A 15,503-nucleotide genomic window follows, 5' to 3' on the forward strand; every position below is an offset into this window, starting at 1 on the left:
TGAAATACCCCACTTAGTGTTGGCAGCCAAACAAATTATCAAGGATGAAGCATTATGCATGGATCCACTAAAACAATGCCACAATACAATGAAGGATGCATCTAATGAGTTGTTAGATTTGTAATAATAAGGTGAGAAAGTAATTCCTCATGGCTCTAGGGAAACAAATATCTATCATATCTCAAGAAAATTCTATGAAGAAATTCAAGTTATTAGCAACAAAGAATTCCCAACAAGCTATATATGCAAAGTAGGTGATAGATCACAACAAAATAACTCCTCTCTATCTACAAATAATTGAAGAGATCACTGCAAACACACACCCCATCTACAAATAATTAGAGAGATAATAAAAAATGGTCCAACATTGGTAAAAAAATTGGCAAATTCAAATTCCAGGCAACAAAATGTTCCCATATCCGAGTCTGTATGTTTTAGAGAAGGCTAATCAGAGATGGTAGGCCATAGACTTGAATGAAGGTGGCCATATAGATAAAGAGAAATTGCCATATTAATACAATGCTATTGAATCTCTTCAAATTTTCTTATTACATGCTAGTAGATAGAGAGAAATTTTCTTTTGGGTACCAACATCACAAAAAGAGAAATTTACTATATATAGTTGATTTAAGAGAACCATAATTGTATAATTACAAATAATACAAATATAATTTTCACATCGCAAATATGAACTATACATTGAGAAATTACTTCCATAAAGTAGATGAGTTAACCTAATAGTAAGGAAACCAGTCGTACAACAGAAAAATGAGTCAAACAAATAAAAAATGGGGTTTTACACTACAAATTAGAGTCCATATAGTCCATACATGGTTCAAGCAAAGATAAATTCACCCCCCAAGAGAAAATTAACCTCAAATCTGAGAAAAAATAAGTGAGATTATAGAGAAAACTTTGAAATTATTGAGAAAAAAATTATTTGCAAAGAAATGGTGGCCATACCTAGTTGTACGAGGCTGCACATATTCATATAGGTCCATATAATGTTGAGATATGAATGGTAAATGGATGAGAAATTAGATTGATAGAAAATGAACCCAAGAAAAAAAAATCACCCAAAATGGTCTCCCAATGAAAAAGTTATGAGGTTCAAAAGAAAACATAGACCTAGTAAAAAAGAGGCTTTTTAATTACCAAACCTAAATATGCGCAAAAAATGTTAGGATTAAAAAAGGTTGCCTATGCTAGGCTAGGAAAATTAATTAAATTTTGTTCAAATTGAAGCCAAATTTAGTGAGCAAATAGTTGATTTTGTTTGATTTCCCTATTTCGGCGCCAACAATAAAGCCAAAATTGTGAAAAAATGCCCTAAAATAGAAAAATATAAACATATAATAGATCTACATGGTATAATATCCTATATGAAATACATGTGGTAAACCCCCAAAGTGGGGAAACATCCACATAAGTAGCTTCTTTATCTCTAGGTAAACTCCCAACCATAAAAGTCTATACCCCCACATAAGTATTAGAGCTCATTACATTGTACCCTTAGACACATGATAGAATCTCCTTCACCTCTATTATATATTAGAGAGTGTAAGGAAAGGAAATACCATGATACATGTGGGATAAACCTTTTTTCAATATGGTGAATTATTGAAGAATAAAATTGTCAAAATACCTCTAGGAATTTTAACACCATTTACCGTATTTGAGTTACCTTAGTCTCATGATGCCTAGTTTTCCAGTCAAGTTTTCTTTTTAGAATGGGATATGTTTTTGGATTGCTATAAAATGAAAGATGTTAGAAAATTATATATTACGGAGCAATGGAGCACATAAAATATTGCAGAAATATAAACACAAAAAACAAGAGAGACATAGATATACGTGGTTCACTCAGTTTGGGCTACGTCCACGGAGAAACAACCAGTCCTTCCTTTTATATTATCCAGCAAACTGAAGAGATACAACCTACAATAGATCCGTTGTAACACCCTCTTCGCTCTCAATCTCCTCTGTCTTTCTCACTCAGAATACAGATCTACATAGACAAAATACAATTCCTCATATATAGTGAGGGGTTTCCTTCTAGGGCAAAAAACCCTAAATTAAACATAACTTCTACCGTCAGATCTCCACCTAATGAATGACCTAGATTGACCAGAAATTACTATACTTTTACAAGGAAATTTTACATCTATTTTTAGCTTCGGGGGTGCTGCCCCCGAAACCCCCGGCCAAGGGGGGCCTCCCCAAAGGTCACAGCCGCCCCCCTTGGACCCCCCTTGCAGCGAATATTTTTCAAGCAGCGTTTCCGCCCCATTTCGAACTAGGGTCCAATGTGGTGATACCTTTGAATACAGAAGATAATCAGGCTCCACACCCAAAAATCTCCCACTTGGAGACTGATTATAGCAACTCCACCTCTGCTTCATTTGTTGGACAATGACTCCTCTTTGGACCTGGTTGTTTCTCATATTCTTCATCATACTTGAAGACCAATTGAAACTGAGCATATTCTCAGTTTCTCCCTGGTTACAACTTTTGTTAGCATATCTGCAGGATTCTGGCTAGTGTGTATCTTTTCCAGCTTCAACTCTCCATCTTCCAACACTAATCATATGAAATGGTACTTGAGCGGTATGTGTTTAGTCCTAGAATGAAATGCTGAGTTCTTTGCAAAATGAATGTCACTTTGGCTATCACTGTATAACGTGCCCATATCATGCTCCTTACCCAATTCACCCATAAACCTTTGTAACCAAATCATTTCTTTACTAGCCTCTGTAGCAGCAACATACTCTGCTTCTGTTGTTGAAAGTACAACAACACTTTGGATTTTTGAAACCCAACTGACAGCTGTTCCACTACGGTAAATACATATCCTGTAGTGCTCCTCCTGTTATCTATGTCACCTGCCATATTTGCATCAACATATCCCTGTAGAGAAATGTTTGAACCACCAAAGCATAATGCTTGATTTGTGGTACCTTTCAAATATCTGAGAATCCATTTCACTGCCATCCAATGTTCCTTTCCTGGATTGTTCATGTACCTACTTACAACTCCCACTGCATGTGCAATATCAGGCCTTGTGCAGACCATTGCATACATTAAGCTTCCAACTGCTGATGCATATCGAACTTTAGACATATAATCCATGTCTTCTTGGGTCTTTGGGCACATTTCCTTACTAAGTTTAAAATGGCTAGAAAAAGGTGTGCTAACTGGTTTTTCATTGTGCATATTAAATCTTTTCAACACCTTTTGTATGTACTCATTCCGAGACAATGTTAGTTTGCGATTTTTCTTGTCTCTAGTTATTCTCATACCAAGGATTTGTTTTGTAGCTCCCAAATCCTTCATTGCAAATGAATTTGCCAATTTTCTTTTGAGCACATTTATTTCCTGCATGTTAGACCCTACAACAAGCATGTCATCTACATACAATAACAATATAATATAGCTGCCATCATTTTTCTTTTTCAGATAAACACAATGATCAAAGTGACATCTAGTATAACCTTGTTCAGACATAAACTTGTCAAATTTTAGATACCACTGCCTTGGAGCCTATTTTAAGCCATACAAGCTCTTCTTCAACCTGCACACTAGTTTCTCCTTCCCTTTTACTTCATATCCTTGTGGCTGCTACATATATCTCTTCCTCCAAATCCCCATGGAGAAAGGTTGTCTTTACATCTAACTGCTCAAGATGCAAATCTTCAGCTGCTACTAGACTTAGAATAGTTCTGATTGAAGTCATTTTAACAACAGGAGAAAATATTTCATCAAAATCAATACCTTTCTTCTGTGCAAACCCCTTCACCACAAGTCTAGCTTTGTACCTCTGTTTTCCTCCATCTTCTTCCTTCAGCCTGTAAACCCATTTATTCTGCAATGTAGTTCTACTTGCAGGCAACCTGACTAAGTCCCAAGTCTGGTTATGCATTAAGGAGTCCATCTCTTCTTCCATGGCTAGCTCCCACTTCTTCCCACTTTCAACCTGCATTGCTTCTTCATAACATTCGGGCTCACCAGAATCAGTCAACAATAAATAATATAATGAAGGAGAGTATTGTTCAGGGGGTCTACTTATCCTAGTAGATCTTCTAACACCACTTTCAGGTGTTTGGGGTGCCTGTTGCTGTTGCGGTGGTTGCTGTTGTTGTGGTTGTTGATTATTATTATTTTCAGGCACCTTTACTTTTTCAGTGATCTCATCAAGAACTATGCATTCCTTGTTTTCTTTTTCCTGTTTCTTTTCCTGCAACTGATTCTTATACAAGACCTTTTCATTGAATATTACATCTCTGCTCCTAATGATTTTGTGATTTTCATAATCATATAAGCGATAACCAAAATCATTAATACCATATCCGATAAAGGTACATTTCTTTGATTTTGCCTCAAGCTTTGTTCTATTTTCTTTATTAATATGGACAAAGGCCTCACAACCAAAAGGCTTTAAAAAATAGTAGTTTACCTTTTTACCTGTCCATGCTTCCTCTGGAACACCACTATCCAAGGAACTTGAAGGCCCTCTGTTTATTAGATAAACAGTAGTATCTATAGCATCTGCCCAAAATTGTAAAGGCAATCCTGCATGCAATCTCATGCACCTTGCACGCTCCATGATTGTTCTATTCATCCTTTCTGACACACCATTTTCTTGTGGTGTTCTTGGAACTGTCTTCTCTCTACGAATTCCATGCTCTGAACAGTACCTATCAAACTCGTTGCTGCAATATTCACCTCCATTGTCTAATCTGAGACACTTCAATTTCTTTCCTGTCTTAATCTCAACCAAAGCTTTCCATTTCTTGAAAGTATCAAATACATCAGATTTATTCTTAATACAAGAAATCCAAGTTTTTCTAGTTGCATCATCAATAAAAGTAACATAATAACGAGAGCCACCAAGAGATGATACCTGAGCAGGTCCCCATACATCTATATGCACAAGCTCTATTTTTTCGCTCTTCTTTTCTTTCCCAACTCTGAGAAATCTGACTCTCTTCTGTTTTCCATAAATTCAATTCTCACAGAAGTCCAAATCAACATTCTTCAAACCCGGCAACAATTCCTTGAGTGAAGGATCTTCATCCCCTTCTCACTCATGTGTCCGAGCCTATGATGCCATAATGTTGCATCTGCTCCTTTGGAAGTTAAAGCATTAACAGAGTTAGAAATACCATTGCATAAATACAATATACCAACCTTTTCACCTTTTGCTATTACCAGGGCTCCTTTGGTGACCTTCCAAGCTTTATCTATGAAAGTTGTCACACAACCTTCACCGCCTAACTGCCCTGTTGAAATAAGATTTTTCTTCAGATCTGGAACATGCCTTACCTCCTTTAGTAGCCATTGGTTTCCATTCTGCTGTTTTACAAGAACCTTACCCATTCCAACAATTTTACAGGGTTTATCATCACCCAAACGAACTTGTCCAAAATCTCCTTGAACATAGTCATGAAACTATTTCTTATCAGGTGTGGCATGGAATGAGGCCCCTGAATCTACCACCCAGGAATCAGTAATATTTTCGAAAGAAAGAATCAAAGCATCTTGTAACACCTCACCTGTCACATTTGCTTCACGATTGTTTTCTTGCTATGCATCTCCTTCTTTTTCCTTCCAAGATCTACAGTCTTTCTTTAGGTGTCCTTTCTTTCCGCATTTCCAGTAGACTATCCCCGATCTGGACTTGGATTTTCCTTTCCTTGATTTATTGCGATATCCTGAGCTCTTTCCTCTTTCCATTTTTCTTCCCCTAGACTATGCACTCAAAGCATTACCCGATGTCTCACTGGAGCATTTCCGTCACATTTCCTCACTAAGGATAGCACCGACAACATCATCAAACTTTAAAGTACTAGATCTAGAAACAGAGTTACTAATGGCCATTACTAAACCATTCCAACTTTCTGGCAATGAGCATAAGAATAACAGAGCTCTAACTTCATCATCAAAGTTTACCCCTACAGAACTTAACTGACTTGTGGTCTGCAACAGATCCACCTTTCGACATCTTCATATTAGATAAACGCTTCATAAGAAATACCTTATTTGAGGCCGAGGGTTTTTCATATAGTTTTGCCAATGCCTTAATCAAACCCTCCGTCGTTGTTTCCTTCGAAATATTGAAGGCGACCAATGCTGCGAGGCATAACCGTATTGTTCCGAGTGCCTTTCTATCGAGAAGGTTCCATTCTTCATCTGTCATACCCATTGGCATCTTTGTTTTTCCGCCCAATGGTAGGTACAGATCTTTCTGATACAGATAATCTTCCATTTGCATCTTCCACAACGAGAAGTTTTCGCTGTTAAATTTCTTGACCCTAAACTTACCATCTTCCGCCATTGCTCCCACTCGAACGATACAGATAATCTTCCATTTGCATCTTCCACAACGAGAAGTTTTGGCTGTTAAATTTCTCGACCCTAAACTTACCATCTTCTGCCATTGCTCCCACTCGAACCAGGAATCCTTCTCTCCTGCGAGTTTGTTAGCCAAAAATGACCTTCGGCTCTGATACCAGTTGTTAGAAAATTATATATTATGGAGCAATGGAACACATAAAATATTGCAGAAATATAAACACAGAAAATGCATAAAACAAGAGAGACACAGATATACGTGGTTCACCCAGTTTGGGCTACGTCCACGGAGAAACAACCAGTCCTTCCTTTTATATTATCCAGCAAACTGAAGAGATACAACCTATAGCAGATCCGCTGTAACACCCTCTTCGCTCTTAATCTCCTCTCTCTTTCTCACTCAGAATACAGATCTACATAGACGTAATACAATTCCCTCATATACAGTGAGGGGTTGCCTTCTAGGGCAAAAAACCCTAAATTAAACATAACTTCTACCATCAGATCTCCACCTAATGAAGGGCCTAGATTGACTAGAAATTACTATGCTTTTACAAGGCAATTTTACATCTATTCTTAGCTTTGGGGGCATTGCCCTCGAAACCCCCCACTAGGGGGGGGCTCCCTAAAGGTCACAGCCGCCCCCCCCTGGAACCCCCCTACAGCGAATATTTTTTGGGCGGCATTGCTGCGCCATTTCGAACTGGGGTCCAATGTGGTGATACCTTTGAATACAGAAGATAATCAGGCTCCACACCCAACAAAAGAGAACCCATTGAAGGAAGAAAAACACTCTCCCACAGAGAGATATTAGAGACCACTTTGCTAAGAATTACCTTGAGCAATATTTTTTATTCTATTGTATTTACATTTGTAAATAAATAAATTCTTTTCTCCCCCCCCCAATTGAGTCGATTTTTCATTTTAATTTATGTTTCAATTAGTATTTAGTTAGTATACATGCTAAGGAGAAAGGAATAACTACATAAATATTTTTTTACCCACTCTGTGCCTACCTTATCTCATCAAATAACTATTATGCACATACATCCAAACACACAAAACATAGACACATGGAGTTGATATTGTCATTAGATGTATCATACATTTGGACTATATATATGTATATATCTATCTATCTATATATATATATATATATAGATATATATATATATATAATGCCTCTTCTTGTTTAATTAATTTTTTTGTTATCACTCAGAAAACTTTGTTGGATGTAACAAAGAACTTCCTAAGGTAACCTTTTCAAACCAATCTTACATATTGAAGGCTATCCCCTTCAATCCAGAGAGGGATCTCTCTCAAAACCTAATCGCTAAGCTTAGTAACTGGTTGTGTCTTTAAATAATGGCTAGATCTTCAGTAGGGTTGTGTTGAAATAGGGTTTGGTTAGGATGAAGCAATTAATCCATTGGGAAATGGGGTCTTACCAAGATCTTGAATGTATGAATCAAGATGGACAGAGGTAGGGTAGATTCCAGAAGTCGACATCTCAAACATTATTTCAATGGTAGTAGAATGAGATAACAATCCACTATAGGAGGGCATGAAACAAGAATCCTGCAAGCTTTAGAAGAAAGAGTGCAAATTTTTAAACCACATGAACTAGAGAATTAACTAATGAATTCAGTCACATAGTCTTATTTAAACATCATAAGATAAAACATAAATTGGCATCACATAGAAAGGAAACTATCGCTAAAGAAAACAAACTGAGTATACCATCACAAGAATTGTTGTATCATTGATCATAATATTCTAGTCATCTCGACACTTGTAAAAAATCAAATAACTTGATCACACACAACAAAAAACCACTTTGTTTCAAAGCCCAACCTTTTTTCCTTATTTATGATGTATTATATAGGAAAATTACATAAACTTCAAGATCCATAAAGTATGGAAACATAACTGTCAAATATTACAATATCTTTCAATATACTTCACAAAATATAATTTAAATCCTATAATTCTAGCTATTCGGACTTCAAATTTGACAAATAAACATTGAGTAAAGCATCTTTGAAACTATTGTACTAGTTCACTACTATTTTCTTGGAAAGGATGACAAGTCACATGCTAGAATCTGGGATTTGGAACTGTCACTATATTGTAGGATTATTCACCATCAATTCCATTCATAGATCCTTCCTATAGCTATCCATGAGATACATTGAACCTGCAAAATTTCCTTAAATCATGCAACTAAATTTACACGTCTCCTTATCCTAAGGCATCTCCTTTCTGTTGAATATATGACCAAATCCATAGGTCCTTCATCTGCGTGCTTACAATCCACAAAAGCTTGTATAGTATCATCATTCCACCTTGGAGTATGCTAGCTAGACTACCAAAGAGCTTAAACAAAGTATCATGAAATATATTAGTCAAAATTAGGGTTTTTACAACAAAATAAATTCCCCTGCTCTTGGATCAATATACTACTTCACCAAAAATGTAGATCGGTTCATTCTTCCATGGCTTCAATAGCTTAAGCAAGCATGCTCAACTTTTCTTGATTTGTATTTGATCTTGTAACCATTTTATCACTCTCCTGAATGTGTTTGCTAGCTGTTAGGGTTTCCTTTTTCTTTGCTTTTACAGACTCTATTTTCCTCTTTCTTACAACTTTCTTCTTACCTTTGGAAGATTCTACATCCTCCTCTTCATCAATGACTATTGGCTCTTTCAATCTAGGGTTAAATTTAGATTTGAAGTCCAACCTTAGCTTATTGGTAGGTCTAGTATGAGGCTTTCTAAAGTAATGAACCCTAGATTTGGTTTCTCTGTTGGTATCCCTTGCTTCCTTGCTTGGATGCTTTCCTTCTTTGTATTCTATTATTGTATGCTCTGACTTCTCATTTTCTTGTATTTGTTTGCATCGCCTTGTTCTTTTTCTTTCATAAACCCTAATTTTTGTTTCACTCGTAGGGTTTTCTGTAGGCTTTTGGATAAGAATTGGATGGCTAGATTTAGCCTGTACTTATGGTGCTAGGGTTTCAACAAGGGTTTTAACTTTGGTCTTCTTATGCTTTCTGAGCATATGGTTCCTCCATATACTCCATCTCAATTACTCTACATGTTTACTCAATTATGGGTGTATAAGATTTTAATTAAACCATGACGACATATAACATGAGAAAACAACTCATTTTTGGTTCTATCTTTAGTGGTCATTTTGAGAAACTCTGATGTAAAAAATAGGGTAGACTCATCTTGCTAAAACCAACTAAGTGACATAAAATCTCATATGATATAAGTAAAATTTGGAGTACCTGACTTCACACATAAAAAACAACTTCACATTCCTTAAAGCATTGATCCATTCGGGCTTCAACATACTCTAAGGGACTCCAACACTCCAATTAGGGTTCTGACAATTTTCCTTCGAAAAGAAATTCAAATCTACATTTGGAACCATTTTCTTTTTGAACCACTCCTCTCCTTCAGTAAGTAACCCTGTAGATTCTACAATTGAATCCTCAGTGACTACAAACTCTAAACCTCTTACTCTTGTTGTTCTGTCATCAAAGAAATTAATGAATTTTTGGCACCAACTCATATTGTATCCACTAAAATGATGAAAAATGGGTTCCCATCTAGCGTTGGTGAAAATTGGCATGGTTTCTTCATAGACTTGGAACCATTCTATACCATCTGGCTCATACCTCATAACATGGTCGTACTTTCCCATCTCTCGACTTTAACTATACCAACCTCTGGACATGCACTGTAAAAAATACCAGGAACTCCTCTTTACACTGCAAATATGGTTGTTGGAAATGTTGAAAATGATTGTTTTAGGTTTAGTTTAAAATCCTCTTCTAATACTTTGAAACCTATTCAAATTTCACATTAATTTAACCTGGGTTAAATTACATTCAACAAAGGCTTGTGCATTTGAAATAATAAAAAAGGAGGTTTAAAATATTGTATTTTTACTTTTTCTGTATGAGCTAAGAAATATTTTTGTAGCTCCATCTGTAGGAGATATGAAAATATTTCGTAGCACCAACTGTCTTTATTAAATAAGCTCCAATCCTTTGCATAACGTAGTAAAAAAATTAGGCATGACATAATAAACCTATTTGACGCACTTTTAACCCTTATGCCATCCTTCCACACAAAATTTTAATATAGTCCAACACTTAATCCCTTTTTGTTTTTAATTAAACTATTTGTGGATTTTAAAAACATTTGGACCCTTTGGACTGATACAAACTTAGTGCTAAAATTTTTCATGGGATTAGGATGTTAATATAAGGTTGGTTTATAAGTTCTATGGTCATCGTATAAAGTTTTTATCTATACATATGACAAGGAATGTTATTTGTTAATGAGAAGTATTTTGTATTCCTACTTATTGAGTTAAGTATTTTGATGTAATGATGATGACAATATTTTTTACTTTATGAATTAACAATTTATGAATTGGATACTTACATGGTGTCATTTTATTCACACGGTGATAATTAATTACTAATTATGTTAAGTTTGAGCTATGGCAAGTTGAAGAGACATGTAAAACTCCTCGGTGGAGCTAAATGCATAATCGGGAAGATTGTGGAAGCCTAAATACATAGTGTGGAATCATGATCAAAGAACCGTAGTCTTATTTGATGAGGTACATGACTTTATACATACTAGTGTTATGATACAACTTAACTAATATTTATGATGCAAGAACCAATCATGTGATTAGAATTGTTGGGGAGAACCCCAAGGTGGGAATATGATCACAATATCTATGAAGCATAATTTGTCATCCGAAGAAATTGAAGTGTAAAGATGATATGTTATGCCTCAATCTATTTGATATGTGTGTGTGCATGCATGTGTAAGGCAAAGGTCAAAGCCTTGATAACTTGACAATAAATGGGTGTGGAACATAATTAGGATGCACCGAAAAATGAAAGCAATCTCACTTTGTAAAATATGCGAGTTGAATACCTCCACCTTGGGAGTAATGGGAGTACGAGGATGGAGTCCTTATTTCATATTTATGATATAGGACATGCATTAGTGGTGTGTAATCCTTGCTCCCCAACACTAATCTTCCCATATTCTACTTAAACTAGTACAAATGTAAGTGGACTTGTTCATATTAATTCACTTAAAATTACCAACTTTTGGAGTGAAAATTGATATATTATTATTTAATTTGGTAAATAGGAAGAATATTTATTTGGAAATATCCAAAAGGTGTCACATAGGGAGTTTGAGTAATCCTTTGTCCAAAAATTACATTGAAAAAGAGGAAAGGATACCACATAGGTGGTTAATAATGACTAATTTTAGGAAATTAGAATTTTTTTTTTGTGAGGGGTTAGATTGTTAGACTTATATATTTTACATATAGATGAGACCTCCACGAGTTTTTTTTTGGATGTGGAAATAAAATTATATAGAAATAATATTGAAATTATATTAAAGCATAATGAAGAATGAGTCACTATGTTAGTTAGCTCTAGAAGGAGGTTGAGTAATTCAAAACTAAACTCCCTTGTCAAAGGATGAGAAGTACAGTATGTGAGAAAAACCAACTACTAAAATATATTCTATTGTTAGTTTTATTCGAGTTCTTTGTTGATCCCACATAACTTAGTGTTACTAAGGAAATTTTTTCCCCTGAGTGTGGTCAACCAACCCATTAAGTCAGCTCCACAAGAGGCCCTTAAACCCCACCGAAAGACTATATAAAGGAGAGGTATTCAACCTCATTTGAGTCACACAAGTAATTCACTTTCTTCAAGAAGTTTGTGGCGAATTCAAAGTGAGAAAGAGGAGAATGATAGCGAGGAAATAAAGAAGGTTTATTTGTTTGGCTTATGCATCAATTCTTTGTTTGGAAATATTGCACGTATGGGAAGAAAGCTATCTCTATTCAGATTTGGAGTTAGAGAAGAGAAACAAACCGAGTTATAGAGAAAATCATTGTTGTTTGTGTGGCTAGCCTATCACTTGGTGAGTTGTTTTTTTAATTTTTTCGTTAATTTTTAATTTAGTTATTTTGATTTTTGATTTTTATATTTTTATATTTTAATTTTTTTAATTTAAATTTGTAATTATTTTTTTTTTTTTAATTTTTTTTAAAGAATATGCTAAAAAAAGTGTAATCTAGCATCACCACTTTTCAAAATCAGGTGGTTTTTTGCTACCTCAACAAAACAACTACCCGTTCATTTTCTCATTTGATCGGTAACTATGTTTATGATGGAGTGGGATAGGGATACAAAGTAGTAGATGGTTGACTTATCATGGGCACGGATTGTGTAAAGACCTAGTTTAACACATGACTCTGATTATAGGCTCTTGGTGTTCCTAATGGAGTTAATTGACTTACACCATGAATTTATCAAATATATGGTATTCTACACCCTCCTTGTATTTGAGGTTAGTGAACAAGGGTTATCAAGCCCAGGTGGGATAACACGTCCCAAGTGTATAGTCTAACCCTACCTATCTCTCTATTTGCATGGACCAAAGTGATGAACTATCGGATTATCTGTGCTAGCCAAGATGGATCAACTGTGAATTTGTGATGATTATATTGGGATATAAATCTATGAACGACCCATCACATTGATTTGTGACCAAAGCCATGGAAGGATATAAATCTAAATAAAGTGTCAAAGATTAAAGAGAAATCAAGTTAATGTTTAAACTAACTCTCCACCCTAGATTTATCAACATGGTACCAAAGCCAAGTTTTTAAGCGAGGGTAGAAAAGAATATCAACTTGGCACCATCTCATCTCAAGAAGAGCGAATTCCCTAGTCTAAATTTGTAATTATGGAGGGATATATAGGCATTAATTAATATACCTAATTACTAAAAGGAGCAAGGGTTTTTGGAGGTATATAAGCACTTTTCTTGATGATCTAATAACTAGAAGACATTCTCTCCCTGGACTAAACCTATCAAACAAGAAAGTGATTTTTGTATCATTTTACTAGCCCTCTTCTCTGTGACATAACCTTAGAATTAATCAAGAAGAGTGAGAGATTAAGGACTCTGATCTTGATGGACTGAAATGATATTTTATGAGATCAATAAATTCCAAGCATCTTGACAAAGGAAGCGAAGGTATGAGGTAATTTTACAAGGTATAAATTCTTCAAACTTCGTCTATCAAGCCTTTTTTCTGGACAAGTTTTGATTGATCATAGTATCAAGTTGAAAGGAATGTGCATGAGTCTCTTTTGGAAGCCCTAAAAGGTTTTCCATTGTCACCTTTCCAAAGGGTGCCGAAAGCACTATTGAAATATGATACACCTGTGCATAAGATTGATCCAAGATCGATGGTATTGATGACCTCGTTCTGAGCTTAAGTCTTGTTGTAAGAATTCCAAAAACCATACTCTACACCTATGCATCAAGACATCGAAATTATGAACATTTTTCTTGTTTAGATTTTCATATTACAAGTGCTGATTAGTTCTCTCATTGGTCTCAAATAAAATATGGTATAATGGCTTAACTGGAAATCTAGAAGGAGTAATTTCAGTCTTATAAAGAAACAAGTCTAGATCTCCTCTTTTTCTGGGTATAAACACACTTCAAAAGGACATAAATTCAAGCATCAGTGATCTTGAAAAGGGATCTGAGCCTCCTATTCTAATTCTGAGCAAAAGAGACCTTAGATCGAATCTCTTAAAGGCACATCCGACTTATCTTCAAAGTTATAGTCACCATGGATCAACATAATATTGATTGACCAATGTAAGTGGCATAAGAAGACAAGAATATTTGTGTAGATTTTGTGACTAGGGTATATGTCAAGTATGATTAGATAAGAATAATAAGTTGTATCTGAAATTAAGTACCTAGTCCTAGATTTGGCATTTGTCAACCCTAGGATTTCATCCTCCATTGTTGCTTAGAAACCCTATATTGAAAAAATTAACATTATGCTTTTAGTATTTCATATTTTGTACTTGTCAATAAACAATTCTTGTCAATAAGAATCATAGGCATAAAGGTTAAAATTCATAGGGAACACATCAATAAAGGAAACTATACAAGGTGTGCAAAAGGAGCAACTCCAGGTATGTCTAAACTATAATATTTGCATTAAAACCTTTTCATTAAAATTATTTTAAATCTTCCTTGTATTATTATCTTATGTTTAGAGTTTTAAATCATAAATATTCTTGTCAGGAAGATCAATAACTAGATTACTTGAAATCAAATGCAACACAAAACTAAATCACACACCCAGTAGCCAAGCGCTTGGTGGGATAAAGTTGGGCAATACTTTGATGATTTTTTTCTCATGTATGACTCCAACCCTAGTTAATCTTTCAAATCCATATATGCGAATGAAAGTACCTAAAAAAAAAGGAAGGAGGAGAAGTTAGATGAGATAAATAATTAATAAAATAGAAGAAAAATCACAGCAGTGCCTTATGCCCAATTAATAGAATAAGAGTTTCTCCTACTACCAAGCATGAAAAATGACAATTTTTGGTCTTTCACTCAAACACAAACACAATGGTCAAAGAAAGACAAATATTACATGAAATTTTTTCATGGAAAAATTTATTGTTTCTTATAAAACCTTTATGTAACTCCCACTCGGCCAAGACATACAACACAAATATCAAACAAATTTTGTTGTCTCACCTAAACCCTTACCATTTTGAGCTATTTGCTTTAGATAATTGTTCCACTTCAACATCCGAATTGATACTAGTTGTCCTACACATATTCATGAGACCAATGAGGCAAACTTAGATTAAATTTGACCAAATATTAAATTTAATTGCATGAATAAATAATAATTAAAAGGACTTGCGTGCATGAATACCTGAATGAGATCCTCTTGGTTTCGAGAATAAATTGTTGGAGTAGTTTAATCTTGGAGCAAACCTCCCTCCACTCGACGAAGCAACAACGAAGTCAACATTGACTTTATTGTTGCTTTGTTGGATCGAGGGTGTTTTTCTCCAAGATTATCCAAATCCTAATTTATTCTCTACTGAACAGGGCCAACCATGTGAAGGTGGAAGCTCTCATGGCACCTCCACCCCCTCACATCACTCTCAATTCCTCGGTACCCAATCTATCTACAATATAGGAAATAGTTGAAAGCAAGACATTAAGATACATAAAAAAACAAATAACAAACATTC

This window comes from Pinus tabuliformis, chromosome 4_2 (genome assembly GCF_031772625.1).
Source record: "Pinus tabuliformis cultivar Carrire ecotype Pingquan chromosome 4_2, CPIR1, whole genome shotgun sequence".
In the NCBI taxonomy this organism is placed as follows: Eukaryota; Viridiplantae; Streptophyta; class Pinopsida; order Pinales; family Pinaceae; genus Pinus; species Pinus tabuliformis.